Source organism: Mercenaria mercenaria, chromosome 3 (assembly GCF_021730395.1).
Source record: "Mercenaria mercenaria strain notata chromosome 3, MADL_Memer_1, whole genome shotgun sequence".
NCBI classification, from domain to species: Eukaryota; Metazoa; Mollusca; class Bivalvia; order Venerida; family Veneridae; genus Mercenaria; species Mercenaria mercenaria.
In genome coordinates this window covers 62,573,927-62,593,423 of record NC_069363.1, presented here as the reverse complement: position 1 = coordinate 62,593,423, position 19,497 = coordinate 62,573,927, and the positions used below count along the sequence as shown (strand labels likewise).

The 19,497-nt window shown below is 34.4% G+C and overlaps 1 protein-coding gene across 2 annotated transcripts in view; it reads right to left on the bottom strand.

Annotated features, from left to right (window-relative positions):
- Positions 1–2,765, bottom strand: part of LOC123525717 (centromere protein F-like) — a 49,479-nt gene extending 46,714 nt beyond the window's left edge. The window contains exon 1 of one of the 2 annotated variants that reach the window (XM_053538723.1): positions 2,687–2,765. The gene's annotated coding sequence lies outside the window, so the exon portion shown is untranslated. Of the gene's footprint in view, positions 1–476; positions 683–2,686 lie in introns of those variants that run through there. The other variant, XM_053538724.1, reaches the window with a different exon arrangement.
- Positions 2,766–19,497: the final 16,732 nt, after the last annotated feature.

Here is a 19,497-nt window from a genome sequence, read left to right as displayed (position 1 = left end):
TAATCTTGCCCTGAAAAAAAAAAGCAGATAAAACATAATTTTTAACAGCTGTATGTTACACATTAATAGTTTCCTAAAATTTGAAATGTCATGTGATATAATTCGATTAATCTGTTGTTTCAGACATGTAGACAAGTATCTAAATGTTTAAATGGATAATTACTTTGTTTACTTTAGGTGAATACCACTGTTTTCTTTCCCGATTGCATTAAAATTAAATTTCAAATTCTTTTTTGATATTTACAAAAGCAAATATATCGTTACAAATTAACAAGTTAATCAAAAACTATTAATTTTAACTGGTAACTTACCTCTTAAATAATTATCTAACTCCATGCCAAACTGTGAACGAAGATTAATCGTTAGGGTTTTAAATAACGTAATCGTATTAAAGTAATTGTTAGTATAACAACAGAAGTTTGTAACAAACATACAAAACTGCAAAAGTGAACTCTAAATAAAACAACTGAATTTACAAGTTTTATTGTTTATTAAGCACTGTCTCGTCGTATACGCTTCGTGTCAAGTGCTGTACCTGCAAAATACGAAAAGTTTCCAAAATTACCTTGCAGACGACATTGAAACTGAAAAATTACGATGATATTTTGTGTTAACATACACATAAATATATCTTTTAATTTTTGGTTAAAATAAAATGAAAAATAGCATATTTTAAAACAATATCACGAACACCGCAATCCGCCGCGATTTCACCACGAAACAGTGTGTTCGGCGAGCACCGTGTCCGGACACGCTGTTCACCGCGATTTGCGGTGAAATCACCCAGCTGGGTGGTCAAATTTCTTTGAACACGCTAGTCTGGTGTCACGGTGATGGGTGTTCATTGAAACTTTTCATTTTGGACGTACTGTACAAAGGGTTAATTTGTCCAGTCTTGGAATATGCTAGTTCAGCTTGGGATCCACATCAGATGTATTTACAAGACAAGTTAGAAAACGTCCAAAAAAGATCAGCTAGATTTATTTCTTCCAACTACAATTACGAACCTGGTTCTATGACGAAAATTTTAAGCGAACTGGAACTTACTCCGTTGATAGAAAGAAGAAAGCAAAACAGATTAATTCTTTTCGCAAAGGACTCAATTCTATGGCAAATAACCTGCAACGACCATCTCGTTTTACAAAGAATATGCATAGTGACCATTTCAACAGAATTTATGCAAGAACTAATACATTAAAATACAGCTTCGTTCCAAATACAGTCTGTGACTGGGACTCACTACCTCCGGATTTAATCAGTAAATACATGACAGCAACCAATCCAGTCTCCACATTTATATCAGTAGTCAGGGGGGGGGTGAATTCTAAAATATTAGCAACTTGACGCAGGCGCGGTGAGTAAATGTTTCATTATGTTTCACCGTAACCAATCAAGATCAAGATCAAGAACTAGTGTCCGATAAATTCAACGACACAGTCATATCTATTTGTAAAATACATGATCATTTCATCCACTAAGCATGTTCTTGGTGTTTTTTTGTTGTTGTTTTTTATAGAAGTTGGGCATGCCAACAATTTGAAATCGTCAATGGGGACGAAATGACTGAGGCCAGTGAGTGAGGGACGAGTTGGGTAAACCACAGGAGTCTGAAATTCTATCAGTAAGACCATAGAAGTCTATCTTTACAAAAAATACCCCCTATATATATAAAATAAACACCAGGAATGAAACGTCAAAAACCCAGGGTCCCCTGAAAATACGCACGGAACACAGGTTGATCGCAATTTAGCGAGCTTAGTTAAGAAATAACACCAAAATACACCTACCACACCCGACAGCATTCAAATCTGATACACTTTACAAGAGTAATCAGACATTTTCTGACGTTTTCTGAGATTTTCAGCTGTCGCCGAAGCCATTCGCTGACGTCACAACAACAACAACAATTACAGCGCCGAGATAAAGATAAAATACTTATTTTATCCTTTAAAATTTGTACATCGAGTAAATAAGTATTAGAATATTTATATGTTTACATCAGTCTATAATATCCCCTAGATTCCTTTTGCAATAAAAAGATAATTTACAAAATTTGATTGGGAAAACCCGTAAAGGGAGGTTACTCTTGGGATAATCCATTTTTCGATGAAGCGGAATATCTAAATTTCAGTAGTGAAATTTGATTCTTGGTGTACAATGACTTTTTTATATGAATAGAGAGATATGAAAATGTCTGTTATGAAATTTGAAGGTAAGACAGTACGGGATTCGGGAATTGCTACTTTCTAATTTTATCCCGGCGCTGTAATTGTTGTTATTGTTGTGACGTCAGCGAATGGCTTTGGCGACAGCTGAAAATCTTGGAAAATCTCAGAAAATGTCTGATTACTCTCGTGAAGTGTATCAGATTTGAATACTGTCGAGTGTGGTAGGTGTATTTTAGTGTTATTTTTTCACCACGCTCACTAAATTGCGATCACCATGTGTTCCGTGCGTATTTTCAGGGGACCCTGGGTTTTTGACGTTTCATTCCTGGTGTTTATTTTATATATATAGGGGGTATTTTTTGTAAAGATAGACTTCTATGGTCTTATTGATAGAATTTCAGACTCCTGTGGGTAAACCCATCTCCGCGCTCTAACAGCTATTGATTTACGCACCAGCAAATGCGTCTTTAAACCTGAATTTATCATTTACATAAACATATCTTTTACTTTTCAGATACCTCTAACGGCAGACTCTTGTGATACTACATTTAACGTCTCTTGTTTATCTAAATTTCACCAACATCCTTTGAATTTCGCTCTGTCAAATTGCGCATGCGTGCTGTCAAGACTTGTTCTACAGTTTTCGATTTTTGGGGTAAAGTGTTATTTTAAATAAATGAGTACCAGACCGCCTTCTAGGGGCGATAATTATCACCGTGTCCAATCGTTACTTTCAAAAACCGAATCAGTAGCGTATGATCTCGGATCAAATGGAGCGGTTTTGGTGATTCTGTGTAAGAAAATTATATTTTTCTGTTATTAAGAATTTGTTGTCAAGGACGGAATATAGCGCAAGATGTGCTCCGAATATTATGAAATACTCGTTGCTATTCATTTTTCCAGCAAATCTAAGCACATATCTCACTATACCTCTACTTTGGAAAACCATGCGAAAATAGCAGGATGGAGTTTTGGTGATTCTGTGTAAGAAAATTATATCTTTCTGTTATTTAGAATTTGTTGTCAAGGACGGAATATAGCACAAGATGTGCTCCAAATATTATGAAATACTCGTTGCCATTCATTTTCCAGCAAATCTAAGCACTTATCTCAGTATACCTCTACTTTGGAAAACCATGCGAAAATAGCAGGAAAACAATACCACGACTCAGAAAAAGCATTATTTCAGTACGTTATTCGGCAAAAACACTAAATTACCACTTCCACGATATCACTGACACATTCCTTTGGCATATTTTATCATAAATTACGACTTATATTTCCTGGAAGACCAATATAAGGCGATTCATGGCCGCGCTGGTCAGTAACGCAGGAGACACAGGATCAGCGACTGCAAAGTGCAGTAATATAGGAGCTTCTGAGTTTTCTTTTTCATCGATTTACAAGGGAAACATACCTATATTCACTTTATTTATCTATTAAAACAGTGATAAGTAGATCTAGTGGCAACACAAAGAACATGATCAAAAAGATGTTTAATGCTGCACTCGGGTATGACTGAATAGCGAAATAAAATAAAATAAGCGAAATCAAATCATAAAATTTAAAGTAATGTCAATTTTCAAGAAATAATACTTATATTTAGTATGGTTTTGAAACGAAAATTTCGCCCGATTTTATATGCGCGGAAATCACAATTGCATGACAGGCAAAATCAAGATATAAAATTTAAATTAATTATTTTAAAAAAAAAATCCTTTTAAGCTTTTATTAAGAATATAATTCTACGTGTGCATGTCAATTTTCAAGAAATAATATTTATATTTGGTATGGTTTTGAAACGAAAAACGTATACGGGTGTTGATTTCGCCCGATTCTATAAGGGCGGAAATCTCAATTGACAGGCAAAATCAAGACATAAAATTTAAATTAATTATTTTTTTTTAAATCCTTTTAAACATTTATTAAGAATATAATTCTACGTGTGCATATCAATTTTCAAGAAATAATATTTATATTTAGTATGGTTTTGAAACGAATAACGTATACGGGTGTTGAGTGAGAACCATCTAAGGGACAAGTTCTTACTTGAGGAATCCTTAAAGGTATACGTGAGTGTTCATTGCGAATGTTGTTGACATTTTGGTAGAAACGCATTAATAGATGTGCTAAGGTGAGAAATAAAATTACACTGAAGTATGCAAAGATGGAAACGAACACAGAAGAAAAATCCGAAGCTCCTGCGTTACTGCATTTTGTAGCCGCTGATCCTTTGGTTCCTGCATGCATTACTGATCAGTTCAGTCATGAATCGCCTTATTTCGGCCTTCCAAGTAATTTAATTAATCTTTTATGGATGTATCAGTGACAACAAGGAGTTGGTAATAGGGAATCGATCCTATTGAAGCGACGAAACTCGGGATCGATCCCTCTACGGTAACATGCGATATACCGAATGAGATACCTACTTTCGAATAAAAAATATGTGTACTTCCGGCACTTGCACTAATCGTCTGACTTCGGTTTTTTAGAAGAATAGGCTTTTTCCTTGTGCCTAATAAGCGTCCACATCACTTGCCCGAACCGAAACGTCTTGCACATCAGTACAAATATGGATATATGGTATATATTTTGTAAATATAAAAGCACCTAGTGAGCACAGTACATATAAATAAATATACCTCTCCGGAGGGTGCGCCTATCCAAGAGGCGGATATTACCTGTAATACAAACGGGATCATTCCCTCTACGGTACCATGCGATAAACCGCATGAGATATTTACTATTTACTTTAAAAAAATGTGTACTTCCGTGCTGTCATTAGACCATTCTTTTCAAATGTTATGGGATAAGTTGAAGTCGGATCGATTCCCGATTGAGACAGTGCCTTAAATTATTTCATATTATCGTACGTTTGTCAGAGAACGTACTGGAAATAACGCATTTTCTGAGTCATGGCATTGCTTACCTGCTATTTTGGCATGGTTTCCCGAAGTATTTGAGAAAAGTGCTTAGATTTGCTGGAAAACAAATAGCAACGAGTATTCCATAATGTTCAGAGCACATCTTGCGCTATATACCGTCTCTGACAATAATTTCGAAATAACTGGAAAACGGACAATTTTCTTACCTAAACCGCTCCATTTGATCCGAGATCATACCTTACTGATCCCGTTTTTCAAAGTAACCATTGTACACGGTGATTATGCTTTTATGTAACCGTTTGTTTCCGGTAACATGCTCAAAAAAATTAGGGTAGGTAGGCTTAGGTCGGATTTTTTGTGTGTGTCAAAACGTCACTGATACATTACAAATAAGGGGGTTATCAATAAGTTGATTTCTAACATCTCTGACTATGTTTAAAGCATAAAAAGTGCAGTTTTGCAACCTTTTGTTAAAAAGTTGCAAAAAAAAATCTCGAAGGCCATAAAAACATTTAGAGTCGGGCCAAAAATTTAGGGTAGGCCTAGGTCGGGATACCGGACACAAATATTTTTACGCCTAACATCCATTGTGTCGCACTGCTATCAAAGAGCATGCATGTCAAGACAGTGGTCCAGTTGTAACACTGTCTGACCGAGAAACCATCAGATGTAGGATTGTGAATTCGAGACCCCCACCCCCACACACAAAAACACTCCTCCAACTAAAATTACTAATATTGACATAAGAGTCCCGTATCACCCAGTCCAATCGTTACTTTGAAAAACCGGATCAGTAACGCATGATCTCGGATTAAATACACAGGATTTGGTGATTTTTGGTAAGTAAATCATTTTTTTCTGTTATTTATAAATCAGTGACAAGGGAGACATATAGCGCAAGATGTGCTCCCGACATTGCGGAATACTCGTTGCTACTCAATTTCCCGCAGATCTAAGCACTTTTTTTCAATTACCCTGGAAAACCATGCGAAAATAGCACGTAAACAATGATGTGACTCAGAAAAAAAAATTTCCAGTACGCTCTCGGGGAAAAATACAACATTACCACTTCCTTGATATCCCTGATACATTCTTGTAACATATTTGCGCCATAAATGATGAATTAAAGGACGGAATATGATAAGGTATGCGAAATGGCCCCCTAAATGATTAGAATATGAAAACTCCATAATTGAAATTTTAACTGTCTAAAACAAAAAAGAAGATCATAATCGTTAAAACTATGACTTTTAAAAACTTCAAAACCAAGTTATTTGTACGACTCAGACCTTTAAAATACTCGAGGTCCGTGACTTTTACCGTTTTTACACGCGATTTACACACTACATGCTCGAATTTCATTGTGAGCCAGAGCTGGTGTCAAGCTGAAGTTTTGCTGAGAAAATAAGGTTACTAAAATATACATTTTCAGAAAAAATCAGCTTGACACTCGGTCCGGCTCATATTGAATTTCCACTTTTTTTCACAATTTTTAGCCTCATTTTTCTTTGAAGGAAACAGGATAACGTGCTCATCTCTAAGCAACCGAGCATCAAACAGATACGCGGGAGTTTTGTTCTAATCATGAAACTGATACCCAAGAGTTGTTTTTATAAGAAAATTAAATGTTTAGAGACGAGTTTTATGCAAAAGTGAAACTGAAAGTAGATCTAGACATTTTAATGATCAGTTACATGTTTTAGATCTACTTGAACTGTATTTCGGGATTATATTCAAGTTGATTTTATTTAAGCGGCATTTTAAAAGAAAGAATAAAGTGTAATTAAAAAAAAATTGTTATTGTTTACATAAATGTTATAGAGACAAGAAAGATAACTCATGCACACCGCAACTAGAAGACACATGTAGATAGTTATTTTATGTAAAAATTATGACGTAGTTTGTATACAGTACAGGTCTCAGTGACGCAACCGGTACGCACGACGGTTGAAATGAAATTTTATGCCTGGTGTCAGTGGTATGCGAGATCGATTCCCAACAAATTCTGTAAAACTTTTTTTTCTGTCAAAAACGACAGCCTGTGGTTTCCCGCAAATTGTAACAGACACTGGTTAAAACTACGCTTAAATGCCGTGTTTTCAAAACATATTCCCCGTAAGCATTTAGTAAATGTATAAATAAAACGCACTTGTAAGGGAAAGTTCACTGTTCGTTTTTATTGAGTAACTAAAATTATAGACCATTTCGGACAACAAGTCATTATTATTTGCTGACATTTTAACGATTCTATTTCATCCAATTTGTTCGAATCATATCGTACTAGCTCATTCTTTCAATTTGTCGCATTATTTTCAGTTTTCAAAATGCATGATAAATTTCTTTTGCCGTAATTGGTTGCACCTGTAATTGTCCCGTTAATGATTAAACATAGCAAAAAATAAAGAAATTAAATAATTCATTAAAAAAAGAATATAAAATTTGTAGATGAAAAAAAAATCAAAACCAGAAAGAAAAACAAACATTGACCAGCAGTATACTAAATACATGTAATAGGTCTATGTAATACGCTGAATGGCCAGAAAATGTTTTTTACTAAAACATGACTGATTTAAATTGATCAGGGAAGCATTAAGATCATAATAAATTTCATTTTTAAAAACACCATTTAAATCTTCATACTTTGTAGTTTGTGCACATATGTGGATAAATTTTGTACTTAAATTATAAAATACGAAATTTCTATTTGAAAAATGGTTATTTATGAAAAATGGCTCTTTTCCTCGTGTATTCTATTATGGGAATAGGGAGTGATAGTATCAATTTTATAACGAGCAGGGAAGCATTAAGATGATATTAAATCACAAAACTTTTTACATCATTATAATAATGAAAGATTAAAGTTTGTGCACATATGTGGATAAATTATGTGGCTTAAAAAATGAAAAAGTTATTACAATTTAAAAAATCATTTCCTATATATCTCTATAGTAGCAAAATCAATCTGATCGAGAAATCGATAACGCCGATAGCGTATTTTCAAGGGAGACAATTTCATCGATAAGCCAGCGATTTGGCTATGAAAGCTGGCAATGAAAGTACTATTCTTTGATGGTGAGTTGCAAACCATATTTAGATTTTAGATTTTTAGCCGCGAGTTAAAATATTTTAAACTATTTAACCGCGTTATTTCTATAATTAGTCAATTATTCTTTTACTGTATGTCTGTGATAAAGTTATAAACATGTTTTTTTTTATTTCTATTTTGTGACGTATGAAAATATAAGTCAACAACCCCAAATTGTTTTCATAAATTTTTTAAAAAATACTCCGTTTAAAATCCCCCCGTCCCAATTTTCAAATAAATGTATGTTGAGTCAATTAATGTCACTGACAGGGTCTTTTCCGGTGGGGAAAATTTTTTAAAATGAAAAAGAAAAAATCGTTTTAAACCTTTTAAAAAAACAAAATTTAGTTTAAGCAATATTTGTTTTTTTAAAAATATCTAAAAAAATTCGAAAGACGGGGTCATCTTATAATTTTTTTTTTAATAACTTTTTGTGGGTTGGATTGTATTTTTTTTTGGTTTGTTTTTTAAAAACCGGGGTTTTTTCAACGGGTATTAATTTAAACCCAGGTTCCGGGTTTCCCGTCCCAGTTAAAAACCCTGTTTCCCGGCAAGTGGTCGCAATTTCCCCCACATGATTATGAATGGAGATGAATGATTAAAATCACACAAACCCCCTATCAAATCGTCACGGAGAAAAAAAGCCTGCCCGGGACCCGACTCGCGTCCGCAAATCCCCCAAACCCGGGTTGTCTTTATTGAAACTTCCCAAAAGGGCATTTTTCTTAAAAACTTATAAAAAATAAATTTTCAAATTTTCATTCCTGATAAATCCATTCATCGAAAGGGGCCCCCCCGGGACTAGCTAGGGCCTTTTTCCCCACTTTTAAAAAATACCCCTTTGAAATAAGGCAAAATATACGGGTGGTGTTTTTTCTCTTTTTTTTCCTGAAACAAAAAATTTCAAAAAAACCGGGGGGAATGTTTTATACATGTAGTTAAAAAAATAACAGAGGGGGGCATGGATTTTTTTTGGTCATGCTAAAACGTGCGAAAAGTTTTTATTTATTTTCGTGTCACGAAATATCAAATACTTGGCCCCACATAAAAAATTACTTTTAGGGTGTTACATGCGCCCCAATTTATTATCCCTTTCGCACATATCACTGGGCATGATGGAAACTTACTATAAAACATAAATTAAATTCTTATCCCTTGGGGGGCCAACAAGTTTTTTCTTAGACTAACACTGCGAAATTGAGAAAACATCCCGGGTTTCTTTTTTTCGCGGGAGCCGTTTTTTCAAATCTGTCTGTTTTCTTTTCGGGGGAAAGGGAAAAAAGCGGTAACCCAAAGGGGAAAACCCCGGGTCATCTGTTCTAAATTGAAAACCAAAGACCTTTGTTTTTTTTTGAAAAAATTTTATCCCTACCGTTTTAAAATGAAATTCAGTTTTCCCCAATACCATTAGAAAAAAATCAAATGTTTTCATCCCGCCCCTAAACAATGTTACTACTTTTGTATTTTTTTTTTTCCCAGGTCGTTTTTAAAAACTGTTTTTTAATTTAAACTCGATAAAATAAAAAAATGCAAAAATTTGTAATTGGAATATAACAAAATGGACTAAATCAAAAAAATTTCTTTCATCTATAATCCAAATTTTTTGGGGGGAAATCGAAAGGGCATTTTACGTTACATATAAAAGGGCATTTTGGCGGGAAAAACGCACGTCCTTTTTCAGTCACCCGCCCTGTGTTTTCAACCCTAAATGTTTTTGTTCCCCGGGGGGAAATAACCCCCGAGGCCAATAAAAAATTTTGTTTTTCCATTTTTTGTCCCTTTTTTTGGGGTTCAGACCCTTTTTTTTTGGGGTTCACATGAGATAACTCCTAAAGGGCCCAATAAAAAATTTTTGTATCATTATGTTCCCTTTTTTACTCAAAAAAATCCCCGGTCTGTAAAAATCGGGTTTGACATCCCCTAAAATTCTGGGGGATCGCCCCTTTATCAAATAAAGTTATTACCCCTGAAAAATTGATCAAGTCACAGCCCCGGGTGGTTCTGGGATATTTATTCCCCATTCACACATTTTTTTTAAAAAAACCCCTTGAACTGTAGATTACAGGGAGCATTTTGGAAAAAAAAAAATTTTTTGAACTAGAAAAAAACCCAATGAAAAATTGATAATAGTGGTTTTAACCCTTTTTGTTAATTTTTAGATATTATGTATTCTGTTTTTAAAAATTTTGAATGTTTTATTAAAAAAAGATTTTGCACAGATGAAAATGTTTATATAAAAATTTTCATGTTTAATTGTTTAAAAAAAGGGAAATCCCTGTTTTTAATTTCTACAATGGAAAAGAATCCCCGGGAAATTTGGATTTTTAAAAACCCAAACAACCCCCTTTCCCTACAAAACAGAAATCATGTAAAATGTGGAAAAAGTAAAATGCCCCCAAAGGGAAAACAAAAAGAAACGGGGAAAAAAAGTTGGGGGCCAACCAAAAAAAATGTTTTTGGGTGGTTTTAAATGAAACAACTGAAAATATATCGCCTATCACTGATCTTTTTCAATTCTTTAAATTCTAAAATAAATTTCTTTTTTTTGGGAAAAATAAATAAGCGTGTCTTTTAAAATAGTTTGCTTTGAATTTTTTTCCCCTTGGTTTTCTTTGGACTTATTATTACAACTCGCAAGAAAGGGAAAAAATATAAGGGGAAAAACGGGAAAAAGGGGAAAAAGTGTTTCCTTAGTCCCCTTTTTCCAGCCGCAGAAAGAAAAAAAAAAAACCATTTTTTAAACCCAATAATACGGGTTGTTCTTTTTCCCCCATTTTCCCTATTTAGAAACTACGGGGCCCCTGCTTATTTGGTGAAGAAAATTAACCTTTCACAATGGGCCAGAAAAAATCCTGGCCTTGTAGAGTCATGGCCCAACGGGTCATACAATAGTGATTTTTTGTGGTGTATTTGTATTTTGGATCATTTTGATAGTACTTGTATTGTTAAAACCCTTGAATCTATTAAAAAAAGGAAAGCCCTTTTTTGTTTTTAAAATTCCAATATTAAAAAAATTTTATTTAAAAAAGATGTGTTTGTTAAACAATTGGGGCCAAAAGGGAAAACGTCAAGAAAAAAATTTTATATATTTTTAAGAAATTTTGTATTTTCTAACAAAGCCCCAGCTTGATATTCGTTCTCTGAAAATAATTTTTATAAAGAGTATACCATATTCTTTTTCCCAAATTTTAAACTGCATTGCCAAGATAAATGCATAGGGCCAAATGTGGGTTTAAGAAAATGGAAAAAACATTCATGTTAAAAAAGGGGGTAATTACAAAATTTTCAGTTTTAATAGAAAATCTTTTTTGGGCCCAAAATCTGGGTCCAGCCCTTGGAAACCCGTTTGGTTTTAACAGGGTTTTCGCTCTTTTAAATTGAAAAAGTTTAAAGGCACAAAAACCTACATTTTCAAAACCATCTAGGATCTAAACTGTCAAAACCAATTAAGGTAAAACAGGCAAAGTCGGATGAGCGAATTTTGTTAAAAAAAAAAGCCAAAATACCCTTAAAATTCCCACACATTTTTTGAAGTTTAATTTTTTCCCAAAAAGAAAAATCATGTATCTTTAATTAAAAATGTTGCTGTTTGGGTTTAAACTTTTGATATTGAATGTCCAAAAAAATTTTTTTTATATTAACTTAAAAAATTGTTCAGCGAAATATAGTACAGTCCAACTTTGTTCAAGTCCCCTTCCAACTTGCCGGCCTTTCCCCCAGGCTGAACTTTGTTTAAATTTCTGTTTTTGCGCCCAGGGGAGATCATGATCAACCTGCATATTCGTGCTGCTAATCATGACCCTGCACTGTTCGCCATTCCCCCAGTAAAAATTGGGGGTAAACATCCCTTTTAAAAGTTAATGGTACGTTCTAATTGAAAGGGGGACAAGTTTTTTTTTTAAAATTTTAACAGTGAAAGGGGTTTAAAAAAGATTTTTTGTTAGATATGTAAAATTTTTTTATTAGGCTCAAAACAGTTCTTTTTGGCTTGAACATGTTTTGGCATCCCCCGAAAAAATAAAGAAGGGAGGGAAAAATACTGATGTGTCAAAAGTTTTTAAATCCCGCCCACAAACCAGCACTAAATGATATTCTTTTCTAAAAAATTAGTTTTTTGATATTTATTGTTGTGGGTTACTTTGAAAAATGCTGGTTTTTGAGGCGGGTTTGGGGTGCTGGCTTCCAAGAAATTTTCCCTTTTCCATTATTTTTTAAAATTTCCCTTCCCTAAAAGTAATAAATGAACAGGCATTTTCTGATTTGGGGTTTCAAACCCAAAAAACCCAAAATCCAAAAAAAAACCCACAAAACTAAAAGAAAAAAAAAAAAAGAGAAAAAACAAAAAATCTGGGGTCTAACTGGTTTAGAAGCATATCAGGGTCAAACTATGTTTTTCAGTCCGTTCCATTTCATTTTTTTTCAAACCACAGTTTTTGTTTCCAATTTTTGCCACCCAAAATTTAAAATTCCCCTTTTTTTTTTCTTTCACTTAGAGTAACCCATCTTTAAGTTTTAAAGTGTTTTTTTGGGCATTTTTTTAAAAAGAAAAGAAAATGATACCAAATCACTAAAAACTTCCCCGCAAATATGGGTTAAAAAAAACCAAAATTTCCGGTATTTTGTTAGTCCCCGGTAGAAAAAAGGTTTTTATAAGGTGGAAGAACAATTCATCACTTTTGTACGGGTTTTTCAAGGAATTTGTTTAAATTTTTTCAAAGTTTTTTTTTAAGATTTTTTACTTCATTTAAAACCACCCTTACTTTTATTTGTTTTTTGTGAAAATTGTAAAAAAATATTATGTTTTCTTATAAAAAAATTGCTTTTAGAAAGGGGTTTCAAAATTTGAGTACATTTTCATGTTTTTTTTAAAAAGGGGGGAAACTCGGGGTAAATTTTCCCCAATTTTCCAATAAAAAACTACTTTTTTGGGCAGATTTTGAAATAATATGGCACTTGTTAAGGGACGGGCTTCAAGAAGCTGCAAAAAATTTTTTGGGGTTTTTGGGAATTTTTTTTTTTTTAAAGGAAAAATAAGTTTAAATTTTCCCTTAACATTAATTTCACTTTAACTAAAATTTTTGTTTGGGAAAGGTAGGTGATAAAATATTAGGGCATTAAGGTTTTCATTCCCGGACAGTGACATTTGGGGTGTTTTTTTTTTTAAAAAAAAACATTGACGGGAAAATGTGCATTTAAAATGATTTTCCAGTTTTTTCGGGTTTAAAGAGGAAAAAACCAGGGGGCCCGTCTGGCAGTAAAAAGCATTTTTAAGTGGGGGCGGGGAGGGGGGGCACACATTTTTTAAAAATCAGGGCCCACCTATAACAAAAAAACCCCGTTCCATGAAATTTAAAAAACGGTTTTTTAAAAAAAAAATTTTGGTTTTTAAAAAAATCAAAAAACAACTACAAAAAAAACAGGGCACAAACTAAAATTGACTCGTTTTTCAAAAGAATTTTTCTAAGAGAAAATTAAATTTAAATTTTCAAATTTTCGGGGGGGGGGGGGGGGGGGGGGGGGGGGGGGGGGGGGGGGGGGGTTTTCTTTAAAGGCCCTTTCCCCTCCCATACATGGTACAAGAGGAAAACATCAAAAGGGCCCCCCAAAGCATATAAGAGAAGACCTCAGGTGCCCCCTCCAGGGATGGGGGTTTAAAGGGGGAACCCCCGGTGCCCCTTATGAAAAAGGGCTAAAGGAAAGGGCTCCAGGTGCCCCCAAAATGCATGGGAAAAAGGAAAACCTCAGGTGCCCCCCTAAATGGTTTTAAAGGAAAAATTTCCCCGGTTAAACCCCTCCATGCAAATTTTTTCAAGCAAACCCCTCCAAAATGATGGCTTCCTCAACCCCAGAGTTTTTGCACCACAAGCAAGGTTTCCCCAACCCAAAAGGGGTGAGTTTTTAAAATCGAAAACCCCTTTTCAATCAAAATCACTGAAATTTTACTTTTTTTAAATCAAAACTCACTACCCCAAAAAACAAAGAAATCCCCCAAATTTATTCGAGCTATAGGGAGGTTTTAACCAATGAATTTTAAATAAAGGTAAACTTTTCCCCAAAAAGGAAAAAATTTTAAAAAAATAATATCCTTTCTTACAATTGACTAAAAAAAATTGGAAAAAGGGTATGAATTCATTTTTTTGCTTTTTTTCAAAAAAATAAAATTAATTGTAACCGTATGGGAAAATAGAAGGTTTTTAAGGGCCATAGGGCAAGAGCCCTAGAAAGGCCCATTGTGCCCAAAAAAGTTGAAAAGGGACCAAAAACCCCTTTTTACCACGCCAAAAAAACCCCTTTTTAAACCCTAAAACCTTTTTTAAATATCTAAAAAGGGAAAATAACAGTCAAAAACAATTTTTTTACTGTGGTTTTTTTTCCCCTAAAAACTAACCAAATCTGGGGGGTTAAGAAGTTTTCTAACAGAAAAAAATTTTAAACAAATTTTAAAAAAAACCCCTCATAAAAAGATTTTAAATTTTTATAGTAAAATTGCACCTACTTTTCCCCAAATTAAAAAAAACAATTTTAAAAAAATCATTAATTAAGTTTAAAACTTCTAATCCCTTCTCTAAGCTAACCATTGTTAAAATATTCATTCTTGGGCCCATGACTTTTTTTTTTATTATGCACTGTGCTATTAGTAAGAATTACTGGTATAAAAATTTTAAATAGTTAAAACATATTTAAATTTTTTTTTAACCCAAAAAAGAAACTATTTTAAAAATTTTAAATTAAAAATTTATCAAGTAGGTGAAATAACCGCTTTTAAAATTTCCATTTAAAAAAAAAAAATGCAAAAAATGGGTTTTTATGTTCTTAAAGGTAACGCATATGAAATGGAAAAATTTTGGATTTTAGGTTTTTTGAAATTTTCTTGATACGAAATAAAACAAAAAGACATAATAATAGAAAAAAACGCCCATGTAATTTTATAAATAAAAAAAATCTTATTTTTTTAAAAAATTTTTTGGGGCCCTCCCTTTCATGAAAGGTTAACTCCCCTTTTTTTCCTTGTTTTTTGGGACGATCATTCTTTTTTAGGGGAAAACAAAATAAAAAATTTGTTTCAAGAAATTGGATCACTTTTTGTAATTTTGACGAAAATACAATTTTAGGGTTTACAATATAAAAAGAAAAATATGCCAAAAAAGTTTTCTTAAAACCCCCCTTTTTTAAAGGGCAAATATCTTTCAGCGTAAGTCTTAGATAGGGGTAATAAAACAAATTTTTTTTCAAATTTCCCACGTTGGTCTTTATATTTTGGGGGATTTTTAAAAATATAGTTAATTAAACCCAAAGAAAAGGTATTTTTTTAACCCTGCAAAAATTTTGTGGGGGGGCCCTTTTGGGTTTCCCTTAAAATTTTCCCCTCCTTTCTCGAACGAAAGGCATGCTTCAAAAAAACCCAACTTTCAGGTAAAGCAGGAGCAGAAAGGGTCACGGGGCTGCAAAAAACCCGGTTTAAAGAGGATTTTCGGATTTTCTTTATGGCTCCCCCCAAACTATTTAAAGGGAAAAGGGGACCTTTAAAACACTTGAAAAATCTATCCCAAAAAAATGACCGATTCCCCGCCGTTAAATTCCCGAAAAAAAAACGGTGAATTGCCCCTTTCAGTCTGTTAATTCAAACCATTTTGGGATTCATTCCCGCCCAAAAATCGTTTTTATTAAAAAAAATGTTACGAAAAAAATAGGCATCGTTCCCCATTTTCTTTTAAAAAGACCTTTAAAAGATCTTAAGAAAACTAATCAATTTGTAAAGAAAAATTTTGCAGATAAAAAAACGTCATTGGAAAATTTGAAAAAGGGTGCCCTTTGAAAAATTAAGGTTTTTAAGGGTGAAACTAAAACACTTTTTCTTTTGGGGGAAAAAAGCGTTTTTCTGTGAGAAATCAAGGCATTAAAACTTAGTTCAAGAGTATCCTTTTCGCCCATGCGCGTACTTTTCATGTTCTTTTTCGCCCATTTAAGTATCTTTCATTAAATAAACGCCTACATGAGCGGGTTTTATTCGACCCCCCCTGTCTAAATTTATCCCGGGATACCTTCTTAATTTGGGGTTTAAAAAAAATGTTTTTAAACAAATTAATGTCATTAAAAACCCTTTTCATCTCTTTTTTTATTAAAAAATTTTAATACCAAACATTGCCAAGTTTCATTGGGGAAATTTCGAGTTTTTTAAAAATATAGACATTTTTTTTTTTTGAAGCCAAACCCCTACCAAATTACGGGGTAAATTTTGGGCCCCATGGTCCTTTTTCTTATAAAATTTTGGGAAAAATTTCACTTGTTTGCATAATTTTTCACAGGGATTCTGAATATCATTTATTTCCCTTACGAATAAAACCCAGAAAAGGGGTGCATTTTTGGGATTTTCTAAGTCTGGAGGCCCCCGAAAAAAATTGGGTTTTTAATCTCAAAAACCGCTGCAAAAAAATAGGTGATCTATTTGAAAATTTGGAAAAAATGGAAAATTTACAAAAAAATCAAATTTTAAATTATTTTTTTCATTGGAAATACCCTTTTTTAAAAATATAGTGATCATGTGAAAATGATATTCAAAAAATGTGGCAAATTTACTACAAGATACAATTTTTTTCATGGACCCCAAGGGGATGGGATTCCCGTCAAGTATAACCCGTCAAAATATATTCAGGGCTATGCATGAAAACCCCCCTTCCCCCCCGAAAAAATTTTTAAAGTCCCTTTGAGATTACACATGAGGGGGCCCAAAATATGTAAAACTCTAGGGGTTTCTGTCTCACCCTTTCCTCAATTTATGTCATGGGGGCAAATGATATTTGATTATTCTAATGGTGTTAATAACTTTTTTTAACTTTTATAAATGAATTTTATGGTGTGACAGGCCTCTTTTTACTCCTTTTTATTTTTGGGGTCCTCAAAATTTTTAAACCCAGGGGAAATGCCTTTGGTTTTCCTCAGTGTGGTTTGGCGCTGGTTTTTTTCAAAACATGTAACAAGGGGGGGGGGGATCCCAAAATATGTATTCCCAAAAGGGCCCCCGCTTAAAAATTTAAATGTTTTGCTTCCGGGAAATAATATGTGATAAAAATTTTCCCGAAAAAAAGGGTTTAGGTTTTTTTTTTTGTGATTTAATTTTGCGGAAAATGGCCTTGTTTTTTCCAAAAAAATTTGCGGGTGGGAGTGAAACCCAGTATGCATTAACCCCCACGTCATCCCTTACCTGTATTTTTTAGAAATGATAAAAAAGGAAAAAAATTTTCCCCCGTGAAGCGGTATTTTACTGAAAATAAATTTTGCAAAAAATTTATCAAAAATGGAAATTGAAATTTAAGCGGGGCCCATTTTTGGGGAAACATATTTTGGATCCCCTCCCGTGGTTTTCATGTTTTGAAAAAACCGCGGGCCCTAGCCACACGAGGCAAAACCCAGGGGAGTTTCCTCGGTTAAAATTTTAGGAGCCAAAAATAAAAAAGGAGGGGAAAAAAACGGCCTGTCAAACAATGAAAATTCATTATAAAAAATTTAAAAAAGTATATTAACACCCTTAGAAATTCAAAAATTCATTTGCCTCATGACATCTGAGGCAAGGTGAGACAGAAATCCTAGCCGTCCTTTGTTGCCCCGGCCCGGCCCAGATCCAGGGCCGGACCCAAATAGGTCCTTGCCCCTTCCCCCCCCTTCCCCAAGTTTTGGCCCGAGAAATGGGGGGCCCCGGGGAAACCCCCATTTCATGCAGTAATTCAAATTTTTCCAGGGGGGGTGCCCCCCGGGCACACAAGAATGAGGGTTGCCTTTACAGTACCTCAAAATTTTGACCAAAAAATGCCCCCATACAAAGGCCACCATTTTATACTGATTTCCCAAAATTTTTTTCCAGGGAAGAAAGCCCACTGACCCCACTAAAAAATTTGGGGGAAACCCCCTTTCCCAAAACTTAAAATTTAGACCAAAACAAAACACCCAAAGGCCCCCATTTTATACCTGTATTTCAAAAACTTTCCCCTGGGGAGAGACTCCTAAATCTCCTAAAATAGGGTTTTCCCCCCAAAAAGTACCTCAAAATTTTGACCAAAATGCATCATAGGCCCACCCTTTTATTTCTTGTATTTTAAAATTTTTTAGAGGGAGAAAAAAACCAAAGGGGGTTTCCCCCCCCCCACACCTTAAAAAATTTTTGGGCCAACCCCAAAATAACCCGAGGCATGTTTTTTGAAATTTAAACCCCCGGCCCCCCCAAAAAAGGTGGTTTCTTCCCAAAATACCTAAACATTAGGGCCGAAAAGGGACCAAATAGGGGCCCTCATTTCATATCTTTGTTCAAAATTTTTCAAAAAAAAAATTTGGCCCAAAAAACCCCCCTTAAAAAGAAAAGGTTCTCCCCCTTTAGTACCTCAAAAATTTAAAAGGGAACAACGACAAATTCCTCCCCCCCCCCCCCCCCCCCCCCCCCCCCCCCCCCCCCCCCCCCCCCCCCCCCCCCCCCCCCAACCCCCCCCCCCCCCCCCCCCCCCCCCCCCCCCCCCCCAAAAAAAAAAAACAACAACAAAAAAAAAAGAGATATGTCATGCCTATATTTTAAAAAGTTTTTTTGTGGGGGGAAACCCCCCACCCCGACCCCTTCCCCCCCCCCCATCACGGACGAGGGGCCCTCCCGTCCTACGCCCTCTGGGTTTTAAAAAAATAAAAACTATTTAACTACTAGAAACCCGAATTTAAAAAGCCCTGTTGCTGTCCCTTTTAATGATGATTTTCGTGTTATCAATAAAATTTTTTTTTCTTAAAATATGAAAGTTTTGAAAGTGACTGTGAGAAATAGGGTAAAAGGACGATTTTTAAATGTGTATTTTCACATTTTGAGAGTGCTCCCCGAAAAAGCACCAGAAAATTCCCGGGGGGAAAAATTTGGCGGGGCTTCGAACGGCTGGCATGCCCCCCACGCCCCCAGGTTTTTCCTCGGGGTTAAAAAACGTGTCTGGGGTATGGCACGATAAAATAGCCCGCGAAGTGGTATAATAGTTTTTTTTAAAATTTATTGTGGGAATTTTAAAATTTCTATTAAAAATAACAACCCTCCGACTTTTTAATCTATAGTTTTGTGCCAGTTTCTGTGCTTTTTTTTATTCTTTTGAAAATTTCCTGTCCCAAAACAATAACATTTTTTGTTTGGGTTTTAAAATTCAAACCAACCTACTTTCACTGTGAAACAGTACCATCGCCATCGGTTCAAATACTGGGAAAAAGATGTAAATCACCAGGGGAAAAACCCCGGGGAAAAAAAAACGAGGTTTTTGGAATATCATTTTCGATTTAATTTTATTAAGTAAAAGGGGGGCTTTTTGGGGAAACAGGGAAATTTTATTTTTAGAATACCCTTTAA